The sequence below is a fragment of the Lepidochelys olivacea genome (genome assembly GCF_965140295.1).
Source record: "Lepidochelys olivacea isolate rLepOli2 genome assembly, chromosome: 8".
Taxonomy (NCBI): domain Eukaryota; kingdom Metazoa; phylum Chordata; order Testudines; family Cheloniidae; genus Lepidochelys; species Lepidochelys olivacea.
This window is the reverse complement of record NC_140418.1, coordinates 22202984-22218981: the sequence shown is the minus strand read 5'-3', so window position 1 is coordinate 22218981 and position 15998 is coordinate 22202984. Positions and strand designations below refer to the sequence as shown.

Sequence of the window (15998 nt, the reverse complement as noted above, 5' to 3'; positions counted from 1 at the left end):
CTGCATTATCTACAGATGCACCGTAAAGAGCCGGCTAGCTCATTACTGGGCTTCATTACCATAGTCCAACATCCAGCGAGCGGAGGGATCCATAATCATTAAAACAGGTGCCAGAAGTGGGTGGCAGCAACCTAGGAGCAGGCTGAGAAGGGAAAAGCTGGACAGCAGTTAGTCTAGGAGTTGGGGCTCTGGAGGGCCGGAAAGCTGAGCCACCATTAACCCAGTTGCAACAGGAAGACATGGTACTGCAACCCCCAGGTAGAAGGCCAATGCGAAGGGGTCACACTGACTCCTGGATACCTGTATGCCCATGTGCTGGACTGCCCCTCTGGGCTAAACTGGGAACGGGGATTTATCTTGTAACCATTAAAATAAGCATGCCCAGGGTGCAGCAGTTATTTCTGGCAGTACTAGGAAAGGAATCAATCTTCAGTTGTATAAAGTGTGCAAGGGTTTTGGGGAGCCCACTAAGAGTTAGAGCCTGAAGCCCTTGTGTTTGGAGAGCCTACACACCTTGCCTCTGAGCTTGTGGCACACCCAGCACACGACAAACACTCAGGGTAGAGCGGTACTCACAGCTGTAGCCTGCTGCGGACTCGGTTGAGGCCTTGGTCCTTTTCCTGAGACGGACAGGAGAGGGCAGCACATTGAATCACCAAGGCTGTGCAACTGGGCCCCATGGAATTCCCTCCCTTCTGAAGGTACAGATATTTCGGTCGGCCAGTTACCTCCCGAGTTCTATCCCCTTTGGATTTTACATTTGTCACTGGCTTTTTTGCCTTGGGAAGCTACTTATGGGGCCAAAGTGACATTGGATCTGGTCTCACAATCTTCCTAGCATCCGGGAGCAGTTAATGTGCAAAGCCAAGAGCTCCCATTACAACAGCCGCAGGAATGCCCCGAGGCACTGCTCTAATAATCCAGAGATCTGCATTCTAGCCCTTGTTCTGCTAGAAACTCGCTGTGTGACCTTGGACAAGTCTCTCTGTGCCCCACTGTGACAGGGGGCTCTACTTGCTTCCTGGTCATTCTGTGGGTTAGCTCAGTCAAGCCAACACCCTTTCCAGCAATTATACCCTGTCAATTTCTCCTCTGCAGCCTGTCTTTCACTACAGAACTGCAGCATCCTCTTCATCACTCAGCCCTCCGACCATGTCACTATTGTACTTACCCCTTGTGGGGTGTATATGGGGGAAATGTATCAAGGTTCCTGCTCTGCAGTAGCCTCAGGCAGTCTTCCACTTCACTGCCTCACAGTGCCACTCCCGCAGAGACTGGTAGGGGAACCCAGGCCCACCCTCTACTTTGGGTTCCAGCTCAGGGGCCCTCTACACAGCAGCCAAGATCCATTTCCTGCACCTTGCTGCCTTTCCCTGAGTGGTTTCCAAACCATCTGGCCCTCCCCACACCTCTGTGTTTGCCAGTCTCTTCCCTCCCCACACCCCGGGAGTAACTTTAGGCAACTCATCTCTGCAGCATGCTCTTCCCCCCACAATCACTCCTCCCTTTTCCCAGGGAGTGATCACAAACTTCTCCCTGCTCCCCTTTTTGCTTCCAATTTCCTGTCCTTTGTATAAACCTCACCTGTCCCTCACAGGTGAGTTTCTCTCTAACTAGCTGCCTCCAGCCTAAAGCTTCCTCATTTGCAGCCTAATTAGCTGATTGGCCCACCTGGTCCTATTCAGCTCTTGTAGGGGCAGTGTGGGGAGCACACCCCACCACACTCATACTGCCACCAACCCCAAGGGTTCAAAAATCACAAGATTAGCTTAAAAATCATGTGATTTCAAAACCCAATACATTTGGGGTTCTTTTTATTTGGCTTCTGGTGTTTGCACTTTTAAGGGTCACATTTTCCAACTTTTCTCTGCAACCACTAGGGCTAGAAATTAATTTAGAAAAAGCTGAGATTCTCATGCAATGCAGTAGCAACACTCCATTGAATTTCCTTATTCATACATACCCCACAGGGCTGTTATGAGGTTTGACTCACAAATATTTGTAAAGTCCTTTTGAGATCCTCAGATGGAAGGCACAGGGTGAAATTCACCCCTTTGTGAAGGACTTAAGTGCAGTATACCCCTTGTGCTGTCTGTCTGCCTCAGGTGAATTACACTGTGGAGAGATTTCAGAGTAGCAGCCGTGTTATTCTATATCCGCAAGAAGAACATGAGTCCTTGTGGCACCTCAGAGACTAACAAATTTATTAGAACATAAGCTTTTGTGGGCTACAGCCCACTTCATCAGATGCATAGAATGAACATATAGTAAGAAGATATATATATATATACAGAAATTATGGCCTTTCTGCACACTTACCCATTGTGCACATTCCTGAATGTTGTAAACAGGCCCTATCGGGTGCTCACATACGCACTGCACTATCCTTTGAAAATTTGGCCCTTTAATTTTTAATTCTTCAGTAGGATGTGACTTAAAGCAACTTGTTAGGATACAGATATTCAGGCCTGTCTGCAAAGGCCTGTGCTTTAAGAATTTAGGTGTATTCTTATCACTTGGCTAGTTCCAGAGGTATAAAAGAAAGAATCAAAACCACTGTCTGCCAGTGTAAGGGCCTTCTCTTACTGTGACAGTTTGTGGCCCTGTGCTTAGGCTCAGGCCTTTGGCTAAGCAGCAGAGGCAGCCATAAGCTGGGAAGCGAACGGTCACATCCTCACATTCCAAACTAGTCACACTGAAATAAGGTGCTATTGGGCTGTTAGGCACTATCAGGACAGGATTGTATTCCTATCACCTCCAGAGAAAGGGAAGTGCCTAGAAAATGTAAAAGGAAACTTAGTTTGATAGCATCCTGTCTGGCAAGAACTCACTTATAAATAGCTGGGATGTGAAATCCTCACTTCTGTGTTGTCTTGTCATTGTAGTTCCCACTTTGCTATTGTTTGTCTGTATAATCTCTGTCTGGTTCTGTGATTGTTCCTGTCTGCTGTATAATTAATTTTGCTGGGTGTAAACTAATTAAGGTGGTGGGATATAATTGGTTACATAATCATGTTACAATATGTTAGGATTGGTTAGTTAAATTTCAGGAAAATGATTGGTTAAGGTATAGCTAAGCAGAACTCAAGTTTTACTATATAATCTGTAGTCAATGAGGAAGTGACTGGGTGTGGGTGTGGGAAATGAGAGCAGGGAATGGGGGTAAGAAAATTGGAATCATGTTTTGCTAAAGGGGGAAATGGGAACAGGGAATGGGAGTAAGGAAGTTGGAATCATGTTTGGCTAAGGGTAGGAATGGGAACAGGGACACAGGTGTAAGGCTCTGTGGTGTCAGAGCTGGGAAGGAGGATACTAAGGAAGGAAACTGGAATCATGCTTGCTGGAAGTTCACCCCAATAAACATCGAATTGTTTGCACCTTTGGACTTCGGGTATTGTTGCTCTCTGTTCATGCGAGAAGGACCAGGGAAGTAAGTGGGTGAAGGAATAAGCCCCCTAACACAACTAACTCCAGCTCTTCTGAAAACAGAGACCTCAATATTTTATTAATAGTGATATGCAACATGAGGATTTTTCTCTTCCGCATTTGGAGACTTTTCCTGATTATACAAGAGCACTAATTTCACTTTCAGCTTTCTCCTCACTACGACTCTTCTTGGTTTTGAACTAAGGAGCGATCAGGAGTTAGAGAGATGTTGTTCCTGCAGCTTTTCTCTGCCTTGATTTTCTACAGCCAAGTCCAAGGAGTGACTCCTTACTCACTGCAGAACTGTATGGTCCATGAACAGTGGAGCAAAATGATAAAGGTGCTGTGCTATCATCAGAACTTGCCTGGAGTCCCAAGTCATCTTCCCTGGAATGTAAACAACTTAGATCTGTCTGAGAATCAGATTGCAAGCCTGAGGCAGAGCGACTTCAGCAAACTGAGTCTGTTGCAAGTCTTGAATGTTTCTCAGAACCAAATTCATCTAATTGAAGAAGGCACTTTTACTCACACAAGCAGCCTAAAGATCTTGAACCTCACTTCAAACCAGCTGAGAGTTCTTTCCAGCTCTATGTTTGATGGGCTGGGGAACCTTACAGTCTTGCTACTTAGGGAAAATAATATTGACAGGATTGAGGCATCTGCCTTTGCCCACCTGATGAAGTTAAAGGTAATTGATTTATCATCAAACAAGTTACATTCTCTGAATGCTTTGGATGTTGTGTTTAAGGTAAAATCTTTGGAAGAGCTGCACATAAGAGAGAACAATATAACAAATTTCACTACCAAAGATATTGTAAATGTGCCCATGTGGCTTTGTGAACTGGATGCATCCCATAACCCAATCTCTTTCATTGATGTTGCAACTGATGCTTTGTATAGACTTCTTTCACTGGATTTATCTTTCTCTGGCACCCATAACCACATTACATGGATTATACAAGACCCTTGTTTCCTGAAAGGGTTAAAGAGATTATATTTAGGAGGAATATTTATGACACCACTAGACATATTGGCTGTGGTCCAAAAACTGAATTGCTCTTTGCTAGAGGAGATCCACCTAAATGAGTTGAACTTGACTGATTCTGACAATATCATAGAAAAAGTATGCCTCTGGCACCGAAATGTCAAGACTCTTAACTTACAAGGCAATAAATTTGAAAGCATTAAAGGAATTGTCTTTGAAAACTGCACTCATTTATGGCATTTGGATCTGACACACAGCAGGTTTAAAGTGGTGCCGTGTATATCTTTTCAGCCCCTGAATTCTTTACAGAGTCTTTCCCTGGCAAACAATGAGTTCGCTGCAGTACCAAATGCAACTTCGAATATAACGTCTCTGAAAAGTCTGGGTCTCAGCTTTAACCAAATTAGGAAAATTGTCCCAAATGACTTTGCCAATCTAAAGAACCTGGAGCACCTCAATCTAACTGGAAACAGAATCACTAAGATCAGCTCAGATTTGTTTTCGGATCTACACAATTTGTTGGAATTAAATATCGGAATGAACCTCCTTTTGGAAATCTCACAACCTTTTTCAGATAGTTTAGGGAAGCTGGAAAAAATGGAACTAACAGGAAATAAGATGAGCTCCATCAAGAAAGAAACTTTTAGGAATCTGACTTCTCTGCAGTTTCTCAGCCTGCTGGACAACCAAATTAGCACAATAGAACCCGGAGCCTTTGAAGGTCTGAGCCACCTTCAGACACTGCTTCTTGCCACAAATAAGATCACCAAGCAAACCTTCCAGAAAGGCATCTTCCAGGGAGTAAACTCATTGGTTGATCTTCAGCTTTTTGAAAATTACATCCCCTATGAGACATCTGGAGAACTTGACAACCCTCCCTTCATTCTCCTGAAGCCCTTAAAATACCTCTCTCTGAACAACCAACATCGGAATGGGCTTCTGAATTTCCCATCTAACTTCTTGCAAGGGTTGGAATCAATAGTGAGAATCCATGCTGGCAACTTGCCCGTCACTAATTTGGATCCAGCCACCTTTAGTTACACCCCTATGCTTGAAGAACAGGATTGTTGCTCAAATCCAATCAGTCCCATTAGCCCAGCTCTGTTCCAGCCTGTACCGAAGCTGAGAGAGCTACATCTCAATAAAATAGGGCTGCAGTCCCTTGATTTTGTTCTCCAAGTAAACTTTTCTAAGCTAGTCATACTCAGAGTGTCTGGAAACAAACTAAATGTAATTGAACTTAAGCACATAAGGGCTTTATCTTACCTTACTTTTTTGGATCTTAGACAAAATCCTTTCACTTGTTCTTGTGATAACCAAATGTTTCTCAATTGGTCTCTTCATGACTTAAAAACTCAGATGATCTATTTCTACCAGTACACCTGTGCTTTCCCACTTGCCAATAAGGGAAGGAAACTGTGGGCCTTTCACACCTCCTCCTGCACAGTCGACCATGAGTTTATTCTGTTTGTTACGAATACAACCACAATTATTTTACTGATGATAGCCTGCATCTTTTTTCCCTGGAGGTGGCAGGGGATTTATGCTTATCACCTGCTCCTTGCCAATATTCATGACAAGAGCTACTAAAGGATGAGGCAACATAAAAAATACGAGTATGACGCGTTTGTCTCCTACAACACGCATGACCAGGAGTGGGTGATCAATGAGCTCCTTCCCACACTGGAAGACAAATACCACTGGAGGCTATGTCTGCACCACTGTGACTTTGAACCAGGGAAGTGCATCCTGAAGAACATTGTGCAGAACATCTATGCCAGCAGGAAGACCATTTGTGTCATAACCCACCATTACCTGGAAAGTGAGTGGTGCTCTAAGGAGATGCAGGTGGCCAGCTTTCGCCTCTTTGATGAACACATGGATGTCCTGGTCCTAATTTTCCTGGAACACATCCCCAGTGATAGTCTATCACCCTACCGCAGAATGAAAAAGCTGGTGAAGAAGAAAACATCTCACGTGGCCCCAGGAGGAGAAGGAGATTCCGCTGTTTTGGCATAAACTCAACATGGCCTTGAAGACAAGTTAGGGGAAAGAGGATGAAGATCCTATTTTGTCTTCTGGTCTCCATCTGGAATGATCCCAAACACAGTGGCCTGCAGTGACTCTCTCTGTCTGCTTATGACACTTCTGATGGGCCCATCTCTGCGATTTCTAGATATCAGCCTGGAAATTGAAGACATTTGTGTCCAGTATTTGAAAATATCTGGCTTCCCCTCACTGAAGGGGACTATGACAGTGGCACTTGCATTACAAAGAGATCAGTCCTAAAACCACCTGCACATTGCCAAGCCATGGTTGAGGCTTATAGACTGGGCTAGTGACCGTATGTGAGTGAAGCTTGTTTGATACTATGTGTTCTTGTACCTGTTCTGTGGCTAAACAGAAGCCTTGAGTCTGCGGGCCATCAAGCTTAATTTGATGAAATTTGTTAATTGGGTTTTAATGTGCTTTAAAAATGTAAAAAAGGAAAGAAAGAAAGAAGAGCTCAGTAGCAAAGCTAAGTAATTGTGAACCAAAGAGAGCAAACCTGGGGTAGAAAAGAATGATGGAAACAACCTTTGCAAACCCAAAATGAAAACTTAACAAAATTATGAATGCCTTCCTGTCTGCAGCTGTTTGGCACAGTGAACATATGACCTTTATTGTGAAACTATTTTAAAACAATATGCAAATCACTTTTAAGAAAAGGTAAGGTGCAAACTTTCATTTTCAAACTCCCTGAAATTATGTAAATCCAGCTTCGAGGCAATTAAAGAGAACAACTGCATTGAGAAAAAGCTCTACTATGAACTTTTAATTATCTTTACACTTGTTAAAGCCTAATGTTTAGATTAATTTCTACATTTCATTTTTTAATGTTTAAGAACTTTAAATGTTTAGGTTAATTTCTAGATTTCATCTTTAGAACAAGAGATTGACACTGGTAATCAATCTGGACAGGGAGCAGATATCCACACTAAGTCCTGTTCTATACACTGTTTATACTGGTAGAACCATGTTGGCTGGTTTGTAATTTTTAATGAAATAATTATACTGGTACAACCCCTAGAGTGGATGCAGTTATAACAGTGTAAAAGTGCTTGTACCACTATTGCTTATTGTGCTTCCCATTCAGGAATACCAGGATATATATAAGGATATACCAATATAGCACTGTTTTATAGATATATGGCTGTGTCCACATTAGAGGGATTGTACCGCTTTAGTTACAGTGGTGTCATTAAAATGGTACAACTTTTGTGTGTACATAAGACCTAAGGCTTAAATGCAGGAAAGCATTTAAGCACATGCTTAACTTTAAGCAAGTGTTCAGATACTATGGTGATTAGCGAGATCAGAGAACCAATATAGAATAGAAGCATGTGAGTAGTCCCACTGAACTAAAGCTGGATTTTTCAACAAAACGGTTTCCTTGGAAAATGCCAATTTGTTTGTTGAACTTGAAATATTTCACAAAAACATGAACCACACACGGGTAGGGCTCTATCAGAAATCCACCAGCTCTGGGGCCTGCAGCTCTGAGCAGTCTCACTATGCGGACTGCCCTATGGCTTCAAGGTCTCTGCTCCGGACCCAAGAGCCTGAAAGGCTTTGGGGGCTCTCAAGGCTTCCAGGCTCCCAGCCACAGAACTGGAAGACTGAGCGCCCCGGCTCCTCAGCAGCCTGATGGGGAGTCAGGATCCTAGAAGTTCTGGGAACCACAGTTGAGCCGGAAGCTCAGGCTCAATTTCACTTAGAAGTTTTTTAAACAACATGTTTTGATTATTTCAAACTGATTTTTTTTTTCCAGATTTTCCCTTTTGCAGGGAATTTCAAAATTCTATTTACATTTCTAAACAGAACTTTATTTTTTATTTTGGAATTTCCCACAGAATGAAAATTCCGACTTTCAACCAGCTCTAGTCTTAATGGCTTTGCTAGATTGGGCCCTTGGGCATAAGCAAATGGATTGAGAGGGATTCTCTGTTACAAGAAGACACCCTGTGATAAATGAAGGGGTAGGGTAGCTCCCTTTTATGGACACCCACCCAGCCAGTAGCTATAAAATCCCTCACAGTAGCTATTCTCTAATTGCTCTACCTGTAAAGGGTTAAAGAGTCTCACTATTATGCATAGGTAAAAGGAAGTGAGTGGGCACCTGGCCAAAAGAGTCAATGGGAAGGCTAGAACTTTTTAAAATTGAAACAAGACTCCCCTTTGTCTCTCTGTTGTTGTTCTCCTGGGGAGAGGCAAACAAAATAGAGCTCTGCTGTAAGAGTTTGGGCCAGGTATGAAAAAACCATCAGTATCATACCTAGAAACTACTCATTTAAAACCCGAGATATGTAAGTAGATCAGGAAATGTCTAGGAAGACGCAATTAGGTTTATTCCTTGTGTTTCTTTATGGCTTGTGGACTCCTCTATGCTAAACCCAGGTCCTTTTGTTTTGCTTGTAACCTTTAAACTGGACCTCAAGAAAGCTATTCTAGATGCTTAATCCTTGTAGTTTTTTTTTTTTAAATCTAGCAAATGCCTAAATTCCCAGGTGTATTGTTTTTATTAATAAAATTTACTTTTTTAAAAAACAGAATTGTTTTTTTGTGTCTTAAGAGGTTTGTGCACATGTTGTTTAATTATCTGGTGACCACAGCTGATTTCTTCTTCTTGTTTTTTTCTTTCTCAGCCCTTCCAAGCAGGGGTGTGTGTGTGTGAAAGGGCTTGAGGGTACCCCACAGGAAGGAATTCCCAAGTGTGCCTTCCTGAGTTCTCAAAGGGGTTCTGCACTTGGGTGATGGCAGTATCTACCAGTCCAAGGTCAGAGAAAAGCTGTAACCTTGGGAGTTTAATACAAGCCTGGAGTGGCCACTATTAATTGTTGGAATCCTTGCAGGCCTCCACCTTCTGCACTCGAAGCGCCAGAGTGGGGAATTAGCCTTGACACACCTAGACAGTGTGAGTTAACTGGATGGTTTTGGTAGTCTAATTTGGTGATATACAGTAGTGTAGTCTTTGTGGATATCCTCGCTATAGCTCAGCATTTAAGAATCACTACAGGATGTTTTAAATTAGCACATTCTGTTGCATTTTGCTGAGCATATTTAGTAGCTGCTGTCTTAATTTTTTAGTATATGTTAGAAGGGAATTTTTTAATAAAACAAGGTGGATGATACAGTGTTTATGAAAAGATGAACGAATAACACTCTGGGTCACATCCACCACTGCAGTGACTTCCGTGGAGCTGTTCCCATACTCTGATACTTGGCTCTTGGCCTTAGTGATCTGTTGTGACAGTGAGCTCCACAGATTACTATGGGTTGTGTAAAACGATTTTCTTGTATTAGTTTTAAGTTTGCTGCCTTTTCCTTCCATTGAACATCACTTTGTTTTTATATTGAGAGGGCAACAAATTTGCCTTCTCTATTCCAGTCCTTATTTTGATGCTCCCTGTTCTTTGTTTCCTCTCAAAAATAGTCCCAGAGTTGTCAATTTATTTTCTTAAGGAAGCCTCTCCAGGCATCTAGTTACTACTCCCTGCCTCTGAACCCGCTCTATTTCTGCCATATCTTTTTTAAGATGGGCTGATCAGAACTAACACGCTATTCCAGCCAGGGGAAGGTGTACCCTGGATTTATCCAATAGCATTAGAATATCTCGAGCAGTATTTCCTGTCCCCTTTCTTATACACCCTGACACTTTCTTTTTTACTGCCATTTCACACTGGCAGAGGCTTTCATTGAGCTCTCCAGACCTTTTTCCTGGTTAGAATTAGGGTCTGATTCTTCCACCTTTACTCATGCTGAATGGCTCCCCACACCATGAATAGGATCACTAGAAACCGCCATCACAGTGGCACCAGTTGACACCTTTGCTGACAGTCTCAGCAGACAGCCCAGTGACTGAATGGGCCACAGATACTTAACTCCCCTTACTCTAGCAAGGATCTGTTGTATTAATCTCCAGGTCAGGGTTGGGGCACATGGATCAGAAGCAGAATTTGGCCCATTGAATGTAACAGCCACTGTATGGGGGCGATTGCTGAACTTTACATCCTGTCAATAACTTCAGCAGCCCTATATTCTGGGTGTCTGAGCCCTGCTAGTGGCTATCAGAGCAATAATGCTACCTCTGGTTATGTCCCGGTGTCTTGCCCTTGGCTGATGTGTGTCTGATTTGGCCCCTAGCAGCGCAAGATTCCTGTCTACAGCAGCAGCCCAAAAAGCTGTGAGCAGCTCTAAAAATAGACCAGTAAATGGCCTACTCTCTGCTGTAAAAAGCCCCCAGCTGAAGGTCATAGAAAAGCTACAGACCTGGCCACCCTGCTCAGAAGGGCGCCCTTGGAAGTTGTGCCCTTGTCTCAATGACATGCTCTGGACATAACAGCATGGGCAGTTGGGAAAGCACTGAGATGCTGAGGCAGAATGGGTGTCCTGAAATGAATATCCCAGTGAGTCTGCAAAACCATTCATCCAGATCTAATCTGATGCATAAATATTGTAGCAGTGCCAATAACACAGTGCCGTCTCTAATGCAGAAGCACGTAGATGTTAGCCATGTTACTGTTCTTGTATTAACAACCTTTCCTCACTGCATCAAATAGGCTCTACGGCCCATGATTGGGTCTCTGCAACCTGATATTTAACCCACCAGTCAGATGGAGAGGCAGTGTTATTTAATAACTAGACCAAGGTACTTGAAGTCTGGTGATCTGAGATTTATACCCAACTTTGCCAATGACTTCCTGTGTGACTTTGGGCAAATCACATAAGGCTTAGGCTCCCTTTGTGCCTTTGAAAATCTTTCCCCTCAAATGCTGGGGCCCGCAGGTTCTGTGAAATGAGGTACTTTTCTACTTCATAAAGTTGTTGTGGAGTTAAATTCATGAAAAGTCATAATGTGATTGGAGATCCTCAAATGGCAGGAGCAATACAAGGACAAAAGGGCAGATCCTGATCTCATTTACATCAGTGTAAACCTTGAGTAATTCACTGGACTTGCATCAGGTTTACACTGACATACCTGAGATCAGATTCTGTCTCAAAGTCTTTGTAATCGTTATGCTATTGGTGAAGTGCTCCACCCTAGCTCTGATGTTAAAACAGTAGTCTAGCAAAATTGAATCTAGACTCTCCTCTCTGACACTGGGTCCCAGCCCCTATTGCCAACAGCAGCAAGAGTGAATCCCAGTAGGGGGCTCAGAAGTTAAACACCCCATTATCAGCACTCACAGGCCACCCATGAGGAGATGTGCTTGACACTCTGACCTTTCAGATCACTGCATGATGTAGCTTGTCAATGAAAGGCTTCCCCCCTAATGCTATTTGGCAAGAGCAGGGGATATCCCTGCTGCCCAGAAGGAGGATCTGTTCCCTCTCTCTCTCTGACTTCACAGTGACAGATTCACCAGCACTACTGCAAGTATGCTGCTAGATCTGTACTGTATAGAACAGCTGTTTCATTATGGTGTGCACAGCCCCCCGTCCCTACCCTGGGATCAAATTAAAAGCTTTGGGGACATTCAGTTGCATAGAAAGAACAACTGAAGTGTGAGCAGTGCTGGGATCAAGGTGATATTGAGCTAATTGTATGAGAATGGTTCTCAACAAAGCAGGAAGTTCAGTGTATCTAATGGAGAGAGAAGAAAGGGGATTTATTCTTTTGCTTTATCTGGTGATACAGATGTAAACATCTCTTCCTTGCTTCATTGCCCCTCACAAAACAATGAAATACACGAGACTTAGAGCATCTCAGAGCTTTAAACAGAGAAAATATTAAAGAGCTGAGGCTAAAAAGTGTGGTGTATTGAAAAGTGTGTTAAAATTATAAATTTTTACATTCTCAGTAGTTTACCTTACCGGTGCTGCTTGCTGGCGAGGGTACTCTGTAGGGAAGCGTGCAGTAGTAGCCAGTCTGCAAAGATCCAGCCTAGAGCAAGGTGGGGTGACTTGCAGAAGGTGGGGTGACTGCTTAAATTGCAGAAAGAGAAGTTTAGGTTGGACATTAGGAAAAACTTCCTGTCAGGGTAGTTGAGCACTGGAATAAATTGCCTAGGAAGGTTGTGGAATCTCCATCCCTGGAGGTTTTTAAGACCAGGTTGGACCAGGATGGTCTAGATAATACTTAGTCCTGCCTTGAGAGCAGGCGATTGGACTAGAAGACCTCTCGAGGTCCCTTCCAGTCCTACACTTCTAGGGTTCCATCCGATTGATTTGTCTCAGGCAATTTTTTTATCGTATTTTGTTGATGAGGGTGTGTAGGCTGATAGTTTCCAGTTTTACGTTTGAATTAAGCAATTACTTTTTTTCTCTCAGTTTTTTGCAAAACCACCTTTGAAGCTGGGAATGCAGGCTTCTTTTGCTGATCAGACTTGTCCATCTTCCTCTGACACACAGTACAAATCACCTTGCAACTCACATTTACAATGCCGCTAATGCTCCCTGTGGTTTCAAAAAGAAATCCAAAGCCAGAAGTTTTCATCAATTCATTTTCTTTCTGATACTGACAGGCTGTGCAAATGTTATTAACATTTGTGTAACTCACGATTTTTCTCAAAGTCGCAGAGTGAGAACATGGATGTAGAGGCTGTGGCTGCATTTCTGAAAGGCCTGGATGGATTTTTGATTCATAGCTCTGTAAACTAAAGACCAGACTCCACAATATAGGCCATGTTGAGGGGTGAAAGTGAGCTGGTATGGGCCGATACGGCGTACCATTAAGATGCCGGTACCAGCCCATACACAGCCCATCTTAAAGCGCTGCTGTGGCAGTGCCTTAACGTTGCTGCCCCTTCCCCCATCCGTCGGGGCCCTTCCGGTAGGGACCCTAGCGGCAGGGCTGCCGATGCGGGAGGCAAAAAGGACAACGACGTTAAAGCGCTGCTTGCCCCTTTTGCCCCCCCGGGCAACCGACGGGGGCTGTCAAGTTTCCTTCCCCACTCTGAACTCTAGGGTACAGATGTGGGGACCTGTATGAAAGACCCCCTAAACTTATTCTTACCAGCTTAGGTTAAAAGCTGCCACCATCAAAGTGTTACACAAAGAATAACAGGGGAAGTGCCCACTTGGAAACATCTCCCCCCAAAAATATCCCCCTCAAGCACTACAACCCCTTTCCTAGAGAAGGCTTGATAAAAATCCTCACCAATTTGCATAGGTGAACACAGACCCAAACCCTTGGATCTTAAGAACAATGAAAAAACAATCAGGTTCTTAAAAGAAGAATTTTAATAGAAGAAAAAGTAAAAGAATCACCTCTGTAAAATCAGGATGGTAAATACCTTACAGGGTAATCAGATTCAAAACATAGAGAATCCCTCTAGGCAAAACCTTAAGTTACAAAAAGACACAAAAACAGGAATATACATTCCATTCAGCACAACTTATTTTATCAGCCATTTAAACAAAACAGAATCTAACGCATACCTAACTAGATTGCTTACTAACTATTTACAGGAGTTCTGACCTGCATTCCTGCTCTGATCCCGGCAAAAGCATCACACAGACAGAGAGAGCCTTTGTTTCCCCCCCGCACCTCCAGCTTTGAAAGTAACTTGTCTCCTCATTGGTCATTTTGATCAGGTACCAGCGAGGTTATCCTAGCTTCTTAATCCTTTACAGCTGAAAGGGTTTTTCCTCTGGCCAGGAGGAATTTAAAGGTGTTTACCCTTCTCTTTATATTTATGACAGGGGGGCAAAAGGGCAGCTGCCCAGGGCTGGCAATTTAAAAGGGCTCGGAGCTCCCGGGCCTGGCTGCTGCTACCGCAGCAGCAGCTGGATATCTAGGCCCTTTTAAATCGCCACCGGAGCCCCGGCCAGCGGGGTCCAGGCAGCGTAGATGGGCTGGCTGGGGGAGGCTGACCTGCAGCCCTGCCCCATTTGCCAGAGGCCCCACCCCTTCCGGGGGCCGGAGCCGGCCCCCGTACTGGTAAGAATTTATGATTACTTTCATCCCTGGCCATGCTTATCCATGGAAAAGCCGGAAAGAGACTATTTCTCCTATTGGGCTTGACAGCTGGAAAGGTGCATTATCAAGAGTGTTCATCTTCCTCTGAGGTATCGGAGATTGGTCACTACTAGAGGTAGGATTCCAGAGTAAATGGATCTATGGGTCTAATCCAGTATGGCAGAAGGTAGGGTACCATACTAGATGTACCTGTGGATCTGATCTTATATGGCAAGGGGCAGAATACCAGCTTAGGCCTCTGAGTCTGATACATTGTGCCAGAGCTGGATACAGGACTGTATGGACCTGTGGATCTGATCTGATATGGGTAAGGCGTGGGATACCTGAATGGATAGCTCTATGATTTTCATTCAGATCCTATGTCCTTACTAATCCCATTCACTAAATGTGTTGAACTCCTGCCCATCCAGAAATTAATTTCTCTTTCTTGTTCTTGAGAAAAATATTACCTTCTTGCTATTGCAGAAAGATACATACACAAGTACAGCTCATAAACTGCCACGACCCAAATCTGAAAACTGGCATTTAAAATGTGGACAGAACAGTAGTAGAAACAGGATATGAGCTGAGGTCATTTCAGTATCATACATCTAGACTTGGAAGAATTATATATTTTTTAAAATAATTTTGATGGCTAATATTGATTTTTTAAGCATTTTTTCCAATTTGTATCAATTTAAATCTTCAGTTGTGCAAAATTATGGGATTTAAACATTTTTTTATTATTATCGATTTCCATTTTCACAGCTGTAGGAAAGTTGGGGGGAATCAGAAAGTAATTGTTTAAGACAGTAGACATTGAGATTTAAAAGGTTAAAGCTTTGTAACTGTTAAAAACCAACTGTCAGAATCACATGTGAAAATACACAATATAAATATCCGTAAATCAAATTCTAATAAGTTCTCAGGCAGCATTTTTCTTCCTTTGCCTATTTGTAAATTTCAGTTGTTATCTATGGAAATATTTTTGCAGGGGTGTGTGTGTGTGTGTGTGCAGAGAAATTGACATTCCCTGATAAAAGTTGAATCCTTCCAAGCCTACATACATTCTGCGATGTTCCTTGAGCCTCATGCATGAGTGACATGGTGGAATTGTCCCTGTGATCTTGTGTGCACATGTCCATGGAAAGCGTATGTGTGTGCATGTGTATGTTTAAATAGTGGGCAATGCATATGTTTGTGTGTGTATGGAATCAAAAGGAGATGACTGTATTGATGTTGATGCCTTTGCTAACTAGAAGCATAGACAGATAAATAGATCTATTTTCTTTCTGTCCAGACAGCCAAAACTCCCATTCAGGTTTCATCATATCCCATCTTCGCTATTGTGGCCTCCCTAAGACCCATATCACCGTACAAAATGTAGCTGTTAAGATCATCTTTTTTGTTTTGACCAAGTTCCCTTTGAATCTCCTCACTGGCTCCCTTGGTTTCATGGCATCAAGTTTAACCTTCTTGTCCTCACCTTCAAGGCCTTTCAGAGCTCTACTCACCAAATGTATCTGCTCTTGTCTCTTCTTGCATGACTCTTCCTCCATTCCAGCATGTTCGTCAGCTTCTCACACACATCTCTGTGCCTTCTTCCTGGCTGCCCTCTATGCCCAGAACATCCTTCCTGAACTGATC

The 15998-nt window shown here is 43.2% G+C and overlaps 1 pseudogene across 1 annotated transcript; it reads left to right on the top strand.

Annotated features, from left to right (window-relative positions):
• The first annotated feature begins 3636 nt into the window (after nucleotides 1-3636).
• On the top strand, nucleotides 3637-7050 carry LOC311525496 (annotated as a pseudogene). Its single transcript has one exon. The product of its transcript is annotated as an uncharacterized misc_RNA (transcript).
• Nucleotides 7051-15998: the final 8948 nt, after the last annotated feature.